This window comes from Bufo bufo, chromosome 4 (assembly GCF_905171765.1).
Source record: "Bufo bufo chromosome 4, aBufBuf1.1, whole genome shotgun sequence".
Taxonomy (NCBI): Eukaryota; Metazoa; Chordata; class Amphibia; order Anura; family Bufonidae; genus Bufo; species Bufo bufo.
In genome coordinates this window covers 615533882-615547284 of record NC_053392.1, presented here as the reverse complement: position 1 = coordinate 615547284, position 13403 = coordinate 615533882, and the positions used below count along the sequence as shown (strand labels likewise).

At 45.4% G+C, this 13403-nt stretch overlaps 2 protein-coding genes and 1 long non-coding RNA gene across 5 annotated transcripts in view; all 3 read left to right on the top strand.

Moving 5' to 3' along the window:
• The window catches only part of LOC120999664 (oocyte zinc finger protein XlCOF6-like), a 2208135-nt gene that overhangs the window by 1740897 nt on the left and 453835 nt on the right, over positions 1–13403 (top strand). The window lies entirely within an intron of this gene.
• The window catches only part of LOC120999668 (zinc finger protein OZF-like), a 230237-nt gene that overhangs the window by 87606 nt on the left and 129228 nt on the right, over positions 1–13403 (top strand). The gene's annotated exons all lie outside the window — the stretch shown is intronic.
• On the top strand, positions 6687–7481 carry LOC120999775. The gene is made up of 3 exons (XR_005778640.1): positions 6687–6715; positions 6946–7105; positions 7199–7481. It is a non-coding gene; the product is annotated as an uncharacterized LOC120999775 (long non-coding RNA).

Here is a 13403-nt window from a genome sequence, read left to right as displayed (position 1 = left end):
GCCTGCAACTGACCGCCGCCATCTGGGACCGAGCACCCCAAAGGCAGCTTCAAGGAGTTCCCTGGCATGGCACTTCTTCAAACAATGTGCTGACGACAAGACCCGAGTGGTTTGCATGCTGTGCCATCAGAGCCTGAAGCGAGGCATTAACGTTCTGAACCTTAGCACAACCTGCATGACCAGGCACCTGCATGCAAAGCATGAACTGCAGTGGAGTAAACACCTTAAAAACAAGGAAGTCACTCAGGCTCCCCCTGCTTCCTCTTCTGCTGCCGCCGCCTCGGCCTCTTCTGCTGCTGCCGCCGCCTCGGCCTCTTCCTTCGCCTCTGGAGGAACGTTGGCACCTGCCGCCCAGCAAACATGGGATGTACCACCAACACCACCACCTGCGTCACCAAGCATCTCAACCATGTCACACGGCAGCGTTCAGCTCTCCATCTCACAAACATTTGAGAGAAAGCGTAAATTCCCACCTAGCCACCCTCGATCCCTGGCCCTGAATGCCAGCATTTCTAAACTACTGGCCTATGAAATGCTGTCATTTAGGCTGGTGGACACACACAGCTTCAAACAGCTCATGTCGCTTGCTGTCCCACAGTATGTTGTTCCCAGCCGCCACTACTTCTCCAAGAGAGCCGTGCCTTCCCTAAACAACCAAGTGTCCGATAAAATCAAGTGTGCACTGCGCAACGCCATCTGTGGCAAGGTCCACCTAACCACAGATACGTGGACCAGTAAGCACGGCCAGGGACGCTATATCTCCCTAACTGCACACTGGGTAAATGTAGTGGCGGCTGGGCCCCAGGAGGAGAGCTGTTTGGCGCACGTCCTTCCGCCGCCAAGGATCGCAGGGCAACATTCTTTGCCTCCTGTCTCCTCCTCCTCCTACTCAGCTTCCTCCTCCTCTTCTTCCACCTGCTCATCCAGTCAGCCACACACCTTCACCACCAACTTCAGCACAGCCCGGGGTAAACGTCAGCAGGCCATTCTGAAACTCATATGTTTGGGGGACAGGCCCCACACCGCACAGGAGTTGTGGCGGGGTATAGAACAACAGACCGACGAGTGGTTGCTGCCGGTGAGCCTCAAGCCCGGCCTGGTGATGTGCGATAATGGGCGAAATCTCGTTGCAGCTCTGGGACTAGCCGGTTTGACGCACATCCCTTGCCTGGCGCATGTGCTGAATTTGGTGGTGCAGAAGTTCATTCGCAACTACCCCGACATGTCAGAGCTGCTGCATAAAGTGCGGGCCGTCTGTTCGCGCTTCCGGCGTTCACACCCTGCCGCTGCTCGCCTGTCTGCGCTACAGCGTAACTTCGGCCTTCCCGCTCACCGCCTCATATGCGACGTGCCCACCAGGTGGAACTCCACTTTGCACATGCTGGACAGACTGTGCGAGCAGCAGCAGGCCATAGTGGAGTTTCAGCTGCAGCACGCACGGGTCAGTCGCACTGCGGAACAGCACCACTTCACCACCAATGACTGGGCCTCCATGCGAGACCTGTGTGCCCTGTTGCGCTGTTTCGAGTACTCCACCAACATGGCCAGTGGCGATGACGCCGTTATCAGCGTTACAATACCACTTCTATGTCTCCTTGAGAAAACACTTAGGGCGATGATGGAAGAGGAGGTGGCCCAGGAGGAAGAGGAGGAAGAGGGGTCATTTTTAGCACTTTCAGGCCAGTCTCTTCGAAGTGACTCAGAGGGAGGTTTTTTGCAACACCAGAGGCCAGGTACAAATGTGGCCAGACAGGGCCCACTACTGGAGGACGAGGATGAGGAGGAGGTGGAGGAGGATGAGGATGAAGCATGTTCACAGCGGGGTGGCACCCAAAGCAGCTCGGGCCCATCACTGGTGCGTGGCTGGGGGGAAACACAGGACGATGACGATACGCCTCCCACAGAGGACAGCTTGTCCTTACCTCTGGGCAGCCTGGCACACATGAGCGACTACATGCTGCAGTGCCTGCGCAACGACAGCAGAGTTGCCCACATTTTAACGTGTGCAGACTACTGGGTTGCCACCCTGCTGGATCCCCGGTACAAAGACAATGTGCCCACCTTACTTCCTACACTGGAGCATTATAGGAAGATGCGCGAGTACAAGCGCACGTTGGTAGACGCGCTACTGAGAGCATTCCCAAATGTCACAGGGGAACCAGTGGAAGCCCAAGGCGAAGGCAGAGGAGGAGCAAGAGGTCGCCAACGCAGCTGTGTCACGGCCAGCTCCTCTGAGGGCAGGGTTAGCATGGCAGAGATGTGGAAAAGTTTTGTCACCACGCCACAGCTAACTGCACCACCACCTGATACGGAACGTGTTAGCAGGAGGCAACATTTCACTAACATGGTGGAACAGTACCTGTGCACACCCCTCCACGTACTGACTGATGGTTCGGCCCTATTCAACTTCTGGGTCTCCAAATTGTCCACGTGGCCAGAGCTAGCCTTTTATGCCTTGGAGGTGCTGGCCTGCCCGGCGGCCAGCGTTTTGTCTGAACGTGTATTCAGCACGGCAGGGGGCGTCATTACAGACAAACGCAGCCGCCTGTCTACAGCCAATGTGGACAAGCTGACGTTCATAAAAATGAACCAGGCATGGATCCCACAGGACCTGTCCATCCCTTGTGCAGATTAGACATTAACTACCTCCACTTAACAATATATTATTGTACTCCAGGGCACTTCCTCATTCAATACTATTTTTTTTTTCATTTTACCATTATATTGCGGGGCAACCCAAAGTTGAATGAACCTCTCCTCTGTCTGGGTGCCGGGGCCTAAATATGTGACAGTGGCCTGTTCCAGTGGTGGGTGACGTGAAGCCTGATTCTCTGCTATGACATGAAGACTGATTCTGTGCTGACATGAAGCCAGATTCTCTGTTACGGGACCTCTCTCCTCTGTCTGGGTGCCTGGGCCTAAATATGTGACAGTGGCCTGTTCCAGTGGTGGGTGATGTGAAGACTGATTCTGTGCTGACATGAAGCCAGATTCTCTGTTACGGGACCTCTCTCCTCTGTCTGGGTGCCGGGGCCTAAATATGTGACAGTGGCCTATTCCAGTGGTGGGTGACGTGAAGCCTGATTCTCTGCTATAACATGAAGACTGATTCTGTGCTGACATGAAGCCAGATTCTCTGTTACGGGACCTCTCTCCTCTGCCTGGGTGCCTGGGCCTAAATATGTGACAGTGGCCTGTTCCAGTGGTGGGTGACGTGAAGCCTGATTCTCTGCTATGACATGAAGACTGATTCTCTGCTGACATGAAGCCAGATTCTCTGTTACGGGACCTCTCTCCTCTGCCTGGGTGCCAGGGCCTAAATGTGTGACAGTGGCCTGTTCCAGTGGTGGGTGACGTGAAGCCTGATTCTCTGCTATGACATGAAGCCAGATTCTCTATTACGGGACCTCTCTCCTCTGCCTGGGTGCCTGGGCCTAAATATGTGACAGTGGCCTGTTCCAGTGGTGGGTGATGTGAAGACTGATTCTGTGCTGACATGAAGCCAGATTCTCTGTTACGGGACCTCTCTCCTCTGTCTGGGTGCCGGGGCCTAAATATGTGACAGTGGCCTGTTCCAGTGGTGGGTGACGTGAAGCCTGATTCTCTGCTATAACATGAAGACTGATTCTGTGCTGACATGAAGCCAGATTCTCTGTTACGGGACCTCTCTCCTCTGCCTGGGTGCCTGGGCCTAAATATGTGACAGTGGCCTGTTCCAGTGGTGGGTGACGTGAAGCCTGATTCTCTGCTATGACATGAAGACTGATTCTCTGCTGACATGAAGCCAGATTCTCTGTTACGGGACCTCTCTCCTCTGCCTGGGTGCCAGGGCCTAAATGTGTGACAGTGGCCTGTTCCAGTGGTGGGTGACGTGAAGCCTGATTCTCTGCTATGACATGAAGCCAGATTCTCTGCTATGGCATGAAGAGACTGATTCTCTGCTGACGTGAAGCCCGATTCTCTGCTATGGGACCTCTGTCCAATTGATATTGGTTAATTTTTTATTTTAATTTTTTATTTTAATTCATTTCCCTATCCACATTTGTTTGCAGGGGATTTACCTACATGTTGCTGCCTTTTGCAGCCCTCTAGCTCTTTCCTGGGCTGTTGGGGTTCGGGACGGAGTTCGGGTCGGGTTCGGATCCCGAACCCGAACATTTCCGGGAAGTTCGGCCGAACTTCTCGACCCGAACATCCAGGTGTTCGCTCAACTCTACTGGCTAGTAGTCTCCTCAAGTCTCCTCCTTGCAACAGCTGGAGGGTCGCAGTTTGAGGATGACTGTTCTAGATAAAGCAGGTTGCCATGGGAACAAACACGTTTAAAAGCTACCGGAATGAGATTCACGCCCATCCCTGAGGAAGGAAACGCATCAGAGGTTTTGTGGACCTTGAAGGCACCTGTAGAATCAAGGGTTGACATAACACTGAAGGTTCCCTTGGAAACAGAAATACTGCTTCACCACACGTGCGAGCTGCCGGATGGAGCAGCACGCGCGATCAGGTGGTAGCAGAAGACAGGAGAGGATACAGCAAGAAGAATTGAGAGAGGAGTGACAACACAGAATACACTGGCAAGTACTCTCCTCAATACACTGGCTAGTACTCTCCTCAATACACTGGCTAGTACTCTCTTCAATACACTGGCTAGTACTCTCCTCAATACACTGGCTAGTACTCTCCTCAATACACTGGCAAGTACTCTCCTTAATACACTGGCTAATACTCTCCTCAATACACTGGCTAGTACTCTCCTCAGTACACTGGCTAGTACTCTCCTCAATACACTGGCAAGTACTTTCCTCAATACACTGGCTAGTACTCTCCTCAATACACTGGCTAGTACTCTCCTCAATACACTGGCTAGTACTCTCCTCAATACACTGGCTAGTACTCTCCTCAGTACACTGGCTAGTACTCTCCTCAATACACTGGCAAGTACTCTCCTCAATACACTGGCAAGTACTCTCCTTAATACACTGGCTAGTACTCTCCTTAATACACTGGCTAGTACTCTCCTTAATACACTGGCAAGTACTTTCCTCAATACACTGGCTAGTACTCTCCTCAATACACTGGCTAGTACTCTCCTCAGTACACTGGCTAGTACGCTTTTACATTACATGCAGCCTGCATATATAACAGTATTTGCTCCATCCCTCTTAGGCCTCATGCACACAAACTTATTTTTTCCGTTTACGTTCCGTTTTTTGCGTTCCGTATACGGTCCATATACGGAACTATTAATTTCAATGGATCCGCCAAAAAAACGGAAGGTACTCCGTATGCCTTCCGTTTCCATTTTTCCGTTCTATTCAAAGATAGAACATTTCCTATTATTGTCTGCATAACAGACAAGGATAGTACTGTTCTATCAGGGACCAGCTGTTCCATTCCGCAAAAAACGGAATGCACACCGACATCATCCGTATTTTTTGCTGATCCGTTTTTTGCGGACCGCAAAATACTGAAAAGGCCATACGGTCATGTGCAATAGGCCTTAATAACAGGTACTCCTCGTGTCTGGTATAATATAAAACAACTGTGTAATAGGAACTGGCCACCCTCTTGTCCTAAGGGTACTTTCACACTTGCGGCAGAGGATTCCGGCAGGCAGTTCTGTCGCCGGAACTGCCTGCCGGATCTGGCAAAACGTATGCAAACTGATGGCATTTATCAGACGAATCCGGATGCGGATCCGTCTGACAAATGCATTGAAATGCCGGATCCGTCTCTCCGGTGTCATCTGGAAAAACGGATCCGTTATAATAATAAAAAATTCTGTCTGCGCATGCCAGAACACTCAATGACCGATCCGGCACTAATACACTTCAATGTAAACTAATGCCGGATCCGGCATTCCGGCAGGTGTTCAGTCTTTTTGGACGGAGATAAAACCGTAGCATGTCAAAAAGACTGAACTGAAGACATCCTGATGCATCCTGAACAGATCGCTCTCCATTCAGAATGCATAGGGATAAAACTGATCAGTTCTTTTCCGGTATTGAGCCCCTAGGACGGAACTCTATGCCGGAAAAGAATAACGCTAGTGTGAAAGTACCCTAAACTCAGCTAGTTTAATAAATATATTACCCGGACTCTAGCAACATTAGTCCGCGCGGGTTCAACCACACTTTACCAGTATAGAATATATTATCCAAGTGATAAAGCCGGCTAGTGTTCATGTCTCAAGACAGGACTAAGGGTCCATTCACACGAGCGTATGTACGGATCCGTAGCCGTTCCGCAATTTTGCGGAAGGTCTGCGGATCCATTCATTTCTATGGGTCCTCAAAAGATGCGGACAGCACACCGTTATTCCGTACTGCGGATCCGCATAAATAAACTTCAATGTCCTATACTTGTCCACATAAAACGTTCCGTGCACCCATACAAGTCTATGGGTCCGCAAAACTATTTCCGTATGTAATCCACATTTTTGACCCAGCCCCAAATAAAAATTGATACATTATCAGACAGTTCTGTTTGGGCAAATTCAGACAGAGAAAAACCATTTTGTGAGTTTATGAGGTGTCTGACATGGCTTTCTCTGTGGAGCAGATGATGGTTATGATCCAGGAGAGAATTGAGTTGTGGGACACTTGTTCAGAATTGTACCACGACCGTGTCCGCAAGGATAGGTCGTGGTGCGAAGTTGCTGAAGCCCTTATGCCGGACGAGTGGGCAAAGGGAGATGCCAAAGTCCATAAAAGGATTAGTAAGTAAACTTATATTTTAATATTTCAAGATTAATTTTAAATTGTAATGCTATTGGGTTTAGGTTTTCTAGTGTGCAAACTTCTCTGAGCATCCTGCACGTGCTAGACACTACATGCATGCACACTAGATCAAACTGACATCATCTTTTTATTTTTTATTTTTTTATCTGCTAACAAAAAAGCCATAACATTTTTTATAAAAAAAAAATTATTTTTATTTAAATCACAGTAAAAAATCTTAAGACCCGATGGCATTCCTGTCGGGATCAATTCCGGCGCGAAGAAACAGCCCGTAAAGGCAAAAGTGGCGATAGCGGTGGAAAGAAAAAGAAGCCCTATCTATACACACAACAACTACTATTTTTGAAGCCGATATTTGAGATGAGACCGTAAGTTTGGATCTTGTAAATTTTTAGAATTATACATTTAATAATTTCAAATCCACATAAATATATTTCGAATAATTTTATTCTCTTACAAAGGACCATCGACAGCCTCGAGGATGAGCCTGAAGCAAGCCAACAGTCTGCAGAAAGCACTCTAGTGATGTCACCACAGGAGCCCTCCTCTCCAGCTCACACTCCACCAATGGTTATGACACCACCACCAGAGATCAGAACACCCAACGTCACACATCCACAGGCAGACATAAACACAAGGGGTTCAAAAAGTAAAAGGAATCCTCCTCGGCCTGTTTCCGGTTCCAGTACTCGAGACCTGATTGATTGTCAGGTTCTTGAGTATTTATCCCGAAACAAGCCAGAAACTCCAGAGGACACCTTCCCTCCCTTTTTCTTGATTCTCCATTTGATAAGTGCTAGGAAATTGGTCTCTGGAATAGGTGCCTTATTCTCTAGGCCTTTGCGGCCCATGGCAAAGTGTCATGCCTTCTTCTTGAATCAGCCAGCTAAGCGCATCGAGGCCCTAAGGGTAAGACTGCGTGTACACAAGACTATATATACATCATCATCATTGTGCTGGGTCTGGGGCCTTTCTTACAAAGGGTACCCAAATCCAGACAGCATATGTGCGTGTCTTCCTTGACAGCTGTTTTAGAGATATTTGCAAGCCCAACTATGCCAATGCTAGTGTACGACTTCCTCAATGATGCTCGGAAACAATTGCATCAGCCTGCAATGTCTTCGATGCGTCATTCATTTCCTCCTCCAGTCCAAGGTCCAAGTGCTACACGGGTCTTCCAGCAGCCCACTACCTCATCTTCGGACCAGTATTTGTACTCTCTGGACCTTTATGACTTATGAATGATGTTTTATTTTTCAGTTATATAAAAAAAAATTGGATAACCTCAAAAAATTGTATATTTAAAAAAAAAAATGTTTATTCTGAAAAGGTAAAATCAAAAAAGGTATATTACCATGTGTTATAATAGCAGAGTGGTGGAAAAGCTATAGAACGGGTGCCAGAGGTGGCACTCAGAGCCCACTCTGTGGGCACCCACGCTCGGGGAAACAAAGTCTATGGTATATTAATATGCCTTTTGACTTTTTCTGCAATTTTTCAGCACAGGGCGCATTATGAACAGCAGAACTAGCAGTAGGCTGACTATTATAGGTAAATGATAAAGTACATGGATGATATACTATATTGGTATTTGGTTTAAATTGCCATGTTAGTATCTTGTAATTTTTTAAAAAATGTGGGTTTTCGGTTAGCCATTTGTATATATGTATATTCTATAAATTAAATGTATTTTTCAAATGAGGTATTAGTCAGTTTTTTTTAATAACCATTAAGTTTAAAATTTAATGTTTTTCAAAAATAACTTAGCTCGCAAGCCCACGTGAAGGGTCCTCATTGTCTTGTGAGTCCCTAATCTAATCTAACAATATGGGAACTAACTAACTATAAATTTAAATTTAGATAACCATAACCCAAATTTTATCTACGACTACCACGAATGCTGTTCAGCTGCCATGATAATGCACCTTCTCTACTAATGAAGTAATCCACAAAGAGTTCTCGAACTGCTAGTCCAGCAGATCCAGGTCTTCCATGCGGATTATGGTCTAATCCAACAGATGTGATTGTCGGAGAAGGGGCCACTTCAGGTTCGGAGGGTGCATCATGAATCCTGGTGAAATTGTGTAAAATCACACAAGCCTGTATCACCAGGGTGGCATTTTGCGGACTCATTTGCAAGGATGACATGAACACTCTCCATTTATTGGACAGTATTCCAAAAGCACATTCAACATATCGACGTGCACGAGACAGACGAAATTATCGCGCTTTATAAAAAATGTTATGGCTTTCGGTCATCCAAATCGCGTCTAGGAAAAGGTTGCATTAATTGTGGAGATAACGCAAACCCTTCGTCTGCCTTGATTACAAATGGAGCGGCTGAAGCAGAAGATCCGGGTAGTCGTTTGGACTCTGGCAAGGCAAGTTGGTTGGCGCAAAGCCGTTCACCCATTCTAGAAGAACAGAAGATGCGGGCGTCTGCTGTGCTTCCATAGGCCCCAATATCAACAATAATAAATCTACAGGGTGGGCCATTTATATGGATACACCTTAATAAAATGGGAATGGTTGGTGATATTAACTTCCTGTTTGTGGCACATTAGTATATGTGAGGGGGGAAACTTTTCAAGATGGGTGGTGACCATGGCGGCCATTTTGATGTCGGCCATTTTGAATCCAACTTTTGTTTTTTCAATAGGAAGAGGGTCATGTGACACATCAAACTTATTGGGAATTTCACAAGAAAAACAATGGTGTGCTTGATTTTAACGTAACTTTATTCTTTCATGAGTTATTTACAAGTTTCTGACCACTTATAAAATGTGTTAAATGTGCTGCCCATTGTGTTGGATTGTCAATGCAACCCTCTTCTCCCACTCTTCACACACTGATAGCAACACCGCAGGAGAAATGCTAGCACAGGCTTCCAGTATCCGTAGTTTCAGGTGCTGCACATCTCGTATCTTCACAGCATAGACGATTGCCTTCAGATGATACGAGATGTGCAGCACCTGAAACTACGGATACTGGAAGCCTGTGCTAGCATTTCTCCTGCGGTGTTGCTATCAGTGTGTGAAGAGTGGGAGAAGAGGGTTGCATTGACAATCCAACACAATGGGCAGCACATTGAACACATTTTATAAGTGGTCAGAAACTTGTAAATAACTCATGAAAGAATAAAGTTACGTTAAAACCAAGCACACCATTGTTTTTCTTGTGAAATTCCCAATAAGTTTGATGTGTCACATGACCCTCTTCCTATTGAAAAAACAAAAGTTGGATTCAAAATGGCAGACTTCAAAATGGCCGCCATGGTCACCACCCATCTTGAAAAGTTTCCCCCCTCACATATACTAATGTGCCACAAACAGGAAGTTAATATCACCAACCATTCCCATTTTATTAAGGTGTATCCATATAAATGGCCCACCCTGTATAATTACTGTCAACTAAGGCCAACAGCACTATAGAAAAATATTGTTTGAAATTAAAATATTGGGACCCTGAGTGAGGCGGTTTCTTAACACGTATGTGTTTGCCATCCAATGCCCCTATGCAGTTTGGAAACTGCGCAGATTGATAAAACCCATCAGCAATTCTAAGCCAATCTTCTGCCTTGGGTTGGGGCATCACCGAATCTCTGAGTTGCTGCCAGATAAGTTGACATGTGTGACGGACAATCCCAGATATGGTTGAGATTCCCAGCAGATACTCATAATGCAAGGAGGCAAAAGAGTTCCCAGTTGCAAGGAACCTATGAAGAGAGAAAATACATTTATAAGTTCCCATTTTTCAAATCTACATATTTTACAGTTATAATTAACGATATACTAATAAACTTACCTCAACGTGACTAGAAGTCTTTCTTCAGGAGAAATGCTTCGCCTCATGTTAGTGTCCAGGAAAGTCAGTCCAGAACGGAGAGACGCCAGCAACATATCAAAAGTAGCTACTGTCATACGGCAATAACCCTGAAATTTATCAGAGTGCTGCCCCAAGTCGAAGTACAAGGTGCAAAAGTGGCGCTGGGAGACAATGGGATGAACTCACCGCCTCCTCCTCGGTTCTTCAGACAGCATAGCTGGCTGCCGTCCAAATTTCGGAGAAACTAGCCAGTACAGAAAAACCTCTCGTTCATTAGCCATGATACACAAGAAATATAGCCCAAAACCAATGCCGACCAAGCACAAGTTTCACACTAAGCTCTCTGTGCAATCAAAGCCAGACAAAATGGCGCAAAAGCAATCTGACGGGATTATTTTATACACACATTTTCACCTTTTTTTTTCTATTTAACATTTAAATTGTTATATAAAATGTAAAATATAACTTCAGTTTTTTTTGCGGATCCGCGGATACGGAAGAATGGATCCGCAAAGCCATACGGTCGTGTGAATGGCCTCTAAAGAAAATGCTAAATAATAAAAAATAAACATTTTCCATGCCCAGAAATCTTTACAGCCGGAATTTTGACTGACTTGCCCCTAGACAAAATGAGACATTATAAATAATGAAAGACATTTATGAGTTTACTTGTATGTTTTTAAATATTTTTTTCTTCTTTTCTGGAGAACCTCTTTAAGTACAATCCTGAGACCAAATGTAAGTCAATATACACTCACCTAAAGAATTATTAGGAACACCATACTAATACGGTGTTGGACCCCCTTTTGCCTTCAGAACTGCCTTAATTCTACGTGGCATTGATTCAACAAGGTGCTGATAGCATTCTTTAGAAATGTTGGCCCATATTGATAGGATAGCATCTTGCAGTTGATGGAGATTTGAGGGATGCACATCCAGGGCACGAAGCTCCCGTTCCACCACATCCCAAAGATGTTCTATTGGGTTGAGATCTGGTGACTGTGGGGGCCATTTTAGTACAGTGAACTCATTGTCATGTTCAAGAAACTAATTTGAAATGATTCGAGCTTTGTGACATGGTGCATTATCCTGCTGGAAGTAGCTATCAGAGGATGGATACATGTTCTCATTCTGTTTACGCCAAATTCGGACTCTACCATTTGAATGTCTCAACAGAAATCGAGACTCATCAGACCAGGCAACATTTTTCCAGTCTTCAACAGTCCAATTTTGGTGAGCTCGTGCAAATTGTAGCCTCTTTTTCCTATTTGTAGTGGAGATGAGTGGTACCCGGTGGGGTCTTCTGCTGTTGTAGCCCATCCTCCTGAAGGTTGTGCGTGTTGTGTCTTTACAAATGCTTTGCTGCATACCTCGGTTGTAACGAGTGGTTATTTCAGTCAACGTTGCTCTTCTATCAGCTTGAATCAGTCGGCCCATTCTCCTCTGACCTCTAGCATCCACAAGGCATTTTTGCCCACAGGACTGCCACATACTGGATGTTTTTCCCTTTTCACACCATTCTTTGTAAACCCTAGAAATGGTTGTGCGTGAAAATCCCAGTAACTGAGCAGATTGTGAAATACTCAGACCGGCCCGTCTGGCACCAACAACCATGCCACGCTCAAAATTGCTTAAATCACCTTTCTTTCCCATTCTGACATTCAGTTTGGAGTTCAGGAGATTGTCTTGACCAGGACCACCCCCCTAAATGCATCGAAGAAACTGCCATGTGATTGGTTGACTAGATAATTGCATTAATGAGAAATAGAACAGGTGTTCCTAATAATTCTTTAGGTGAGTGTATTAGAAAACAGCTCCAAGGCTGAAGAAAGCATGTCTAGTCACGTTTTTCTGAATGTCCTTTCAGTTATCCATTAATAAAGTAATTTACAGAAAAAATGTGTTTGATTTAGCGTCTCGCCTCCTTATTTGCTGTGGATAAGGCGCTCTGGCTTTTTGACTCACCCCGTCAAACTAGATGAATTAAATTATAGGTATAGACAGGCACGCTTCATTTAGAGTAACCCAGAGATGTCTGATTTGTGTCATTCATATATACATTTATTGGTCAATACATGATAAGAATATCAGAATGTAAACGAACTACACATCTATACTAAGTATCCACTGGGACTGTTCGCCTATCTCATTTTATTTCATTTTCATTCACTTTACATTTTATTATATGCATATACATCGATTTTTGGCAAGCAAGAAAGGGAATATGGTTGTCCCTCACTGTTTGCTGTGTAGGGGGTGAAGACACATCAGTGGTTCACCACATACACCGCACATAGAGGAACTGTTGTATAGTTCAGTATATTCTAACACTGGGATTGAAGTTTTTTTAATATATTTTTTATATTTCTGATATTCCTATCCTTTTTAATTTACATTTGTATTGACCAATAAATGTATATATGAATGACATAAATTAGACATCTCTGGTTACTCTAAATGAAGTGTGCCTGTCTCTATCTATACAGTAAAAATAAGATGAGCTCTGTCTGCTGTATGTGGTAGACTGAGATGTGTGTCCTGTGTAACACTGTATTCACTGTATAGCAGGAGGCCGGCTGACTGATTTATTATGGTCACCAGTCTGGTATGTCTAAGACACCTCAATAGCTAAGTCACCTCCGTTGTACAATATTGGTAATTAATTTATAATTCTTAAAGGGGCTGTCCAGGTTCAGAGCTGAACCCGGACATAAGCTCCACGTCACTCATTTAGCCTGTATGAGTGCAGCATCGGAGCAAGAAATGCACAAGACAAGGGCTGTTTTACTACAGGTGATGTACCCGGCTATTTCACAGTATGCTAGGTGGAGGCTTCTGCCT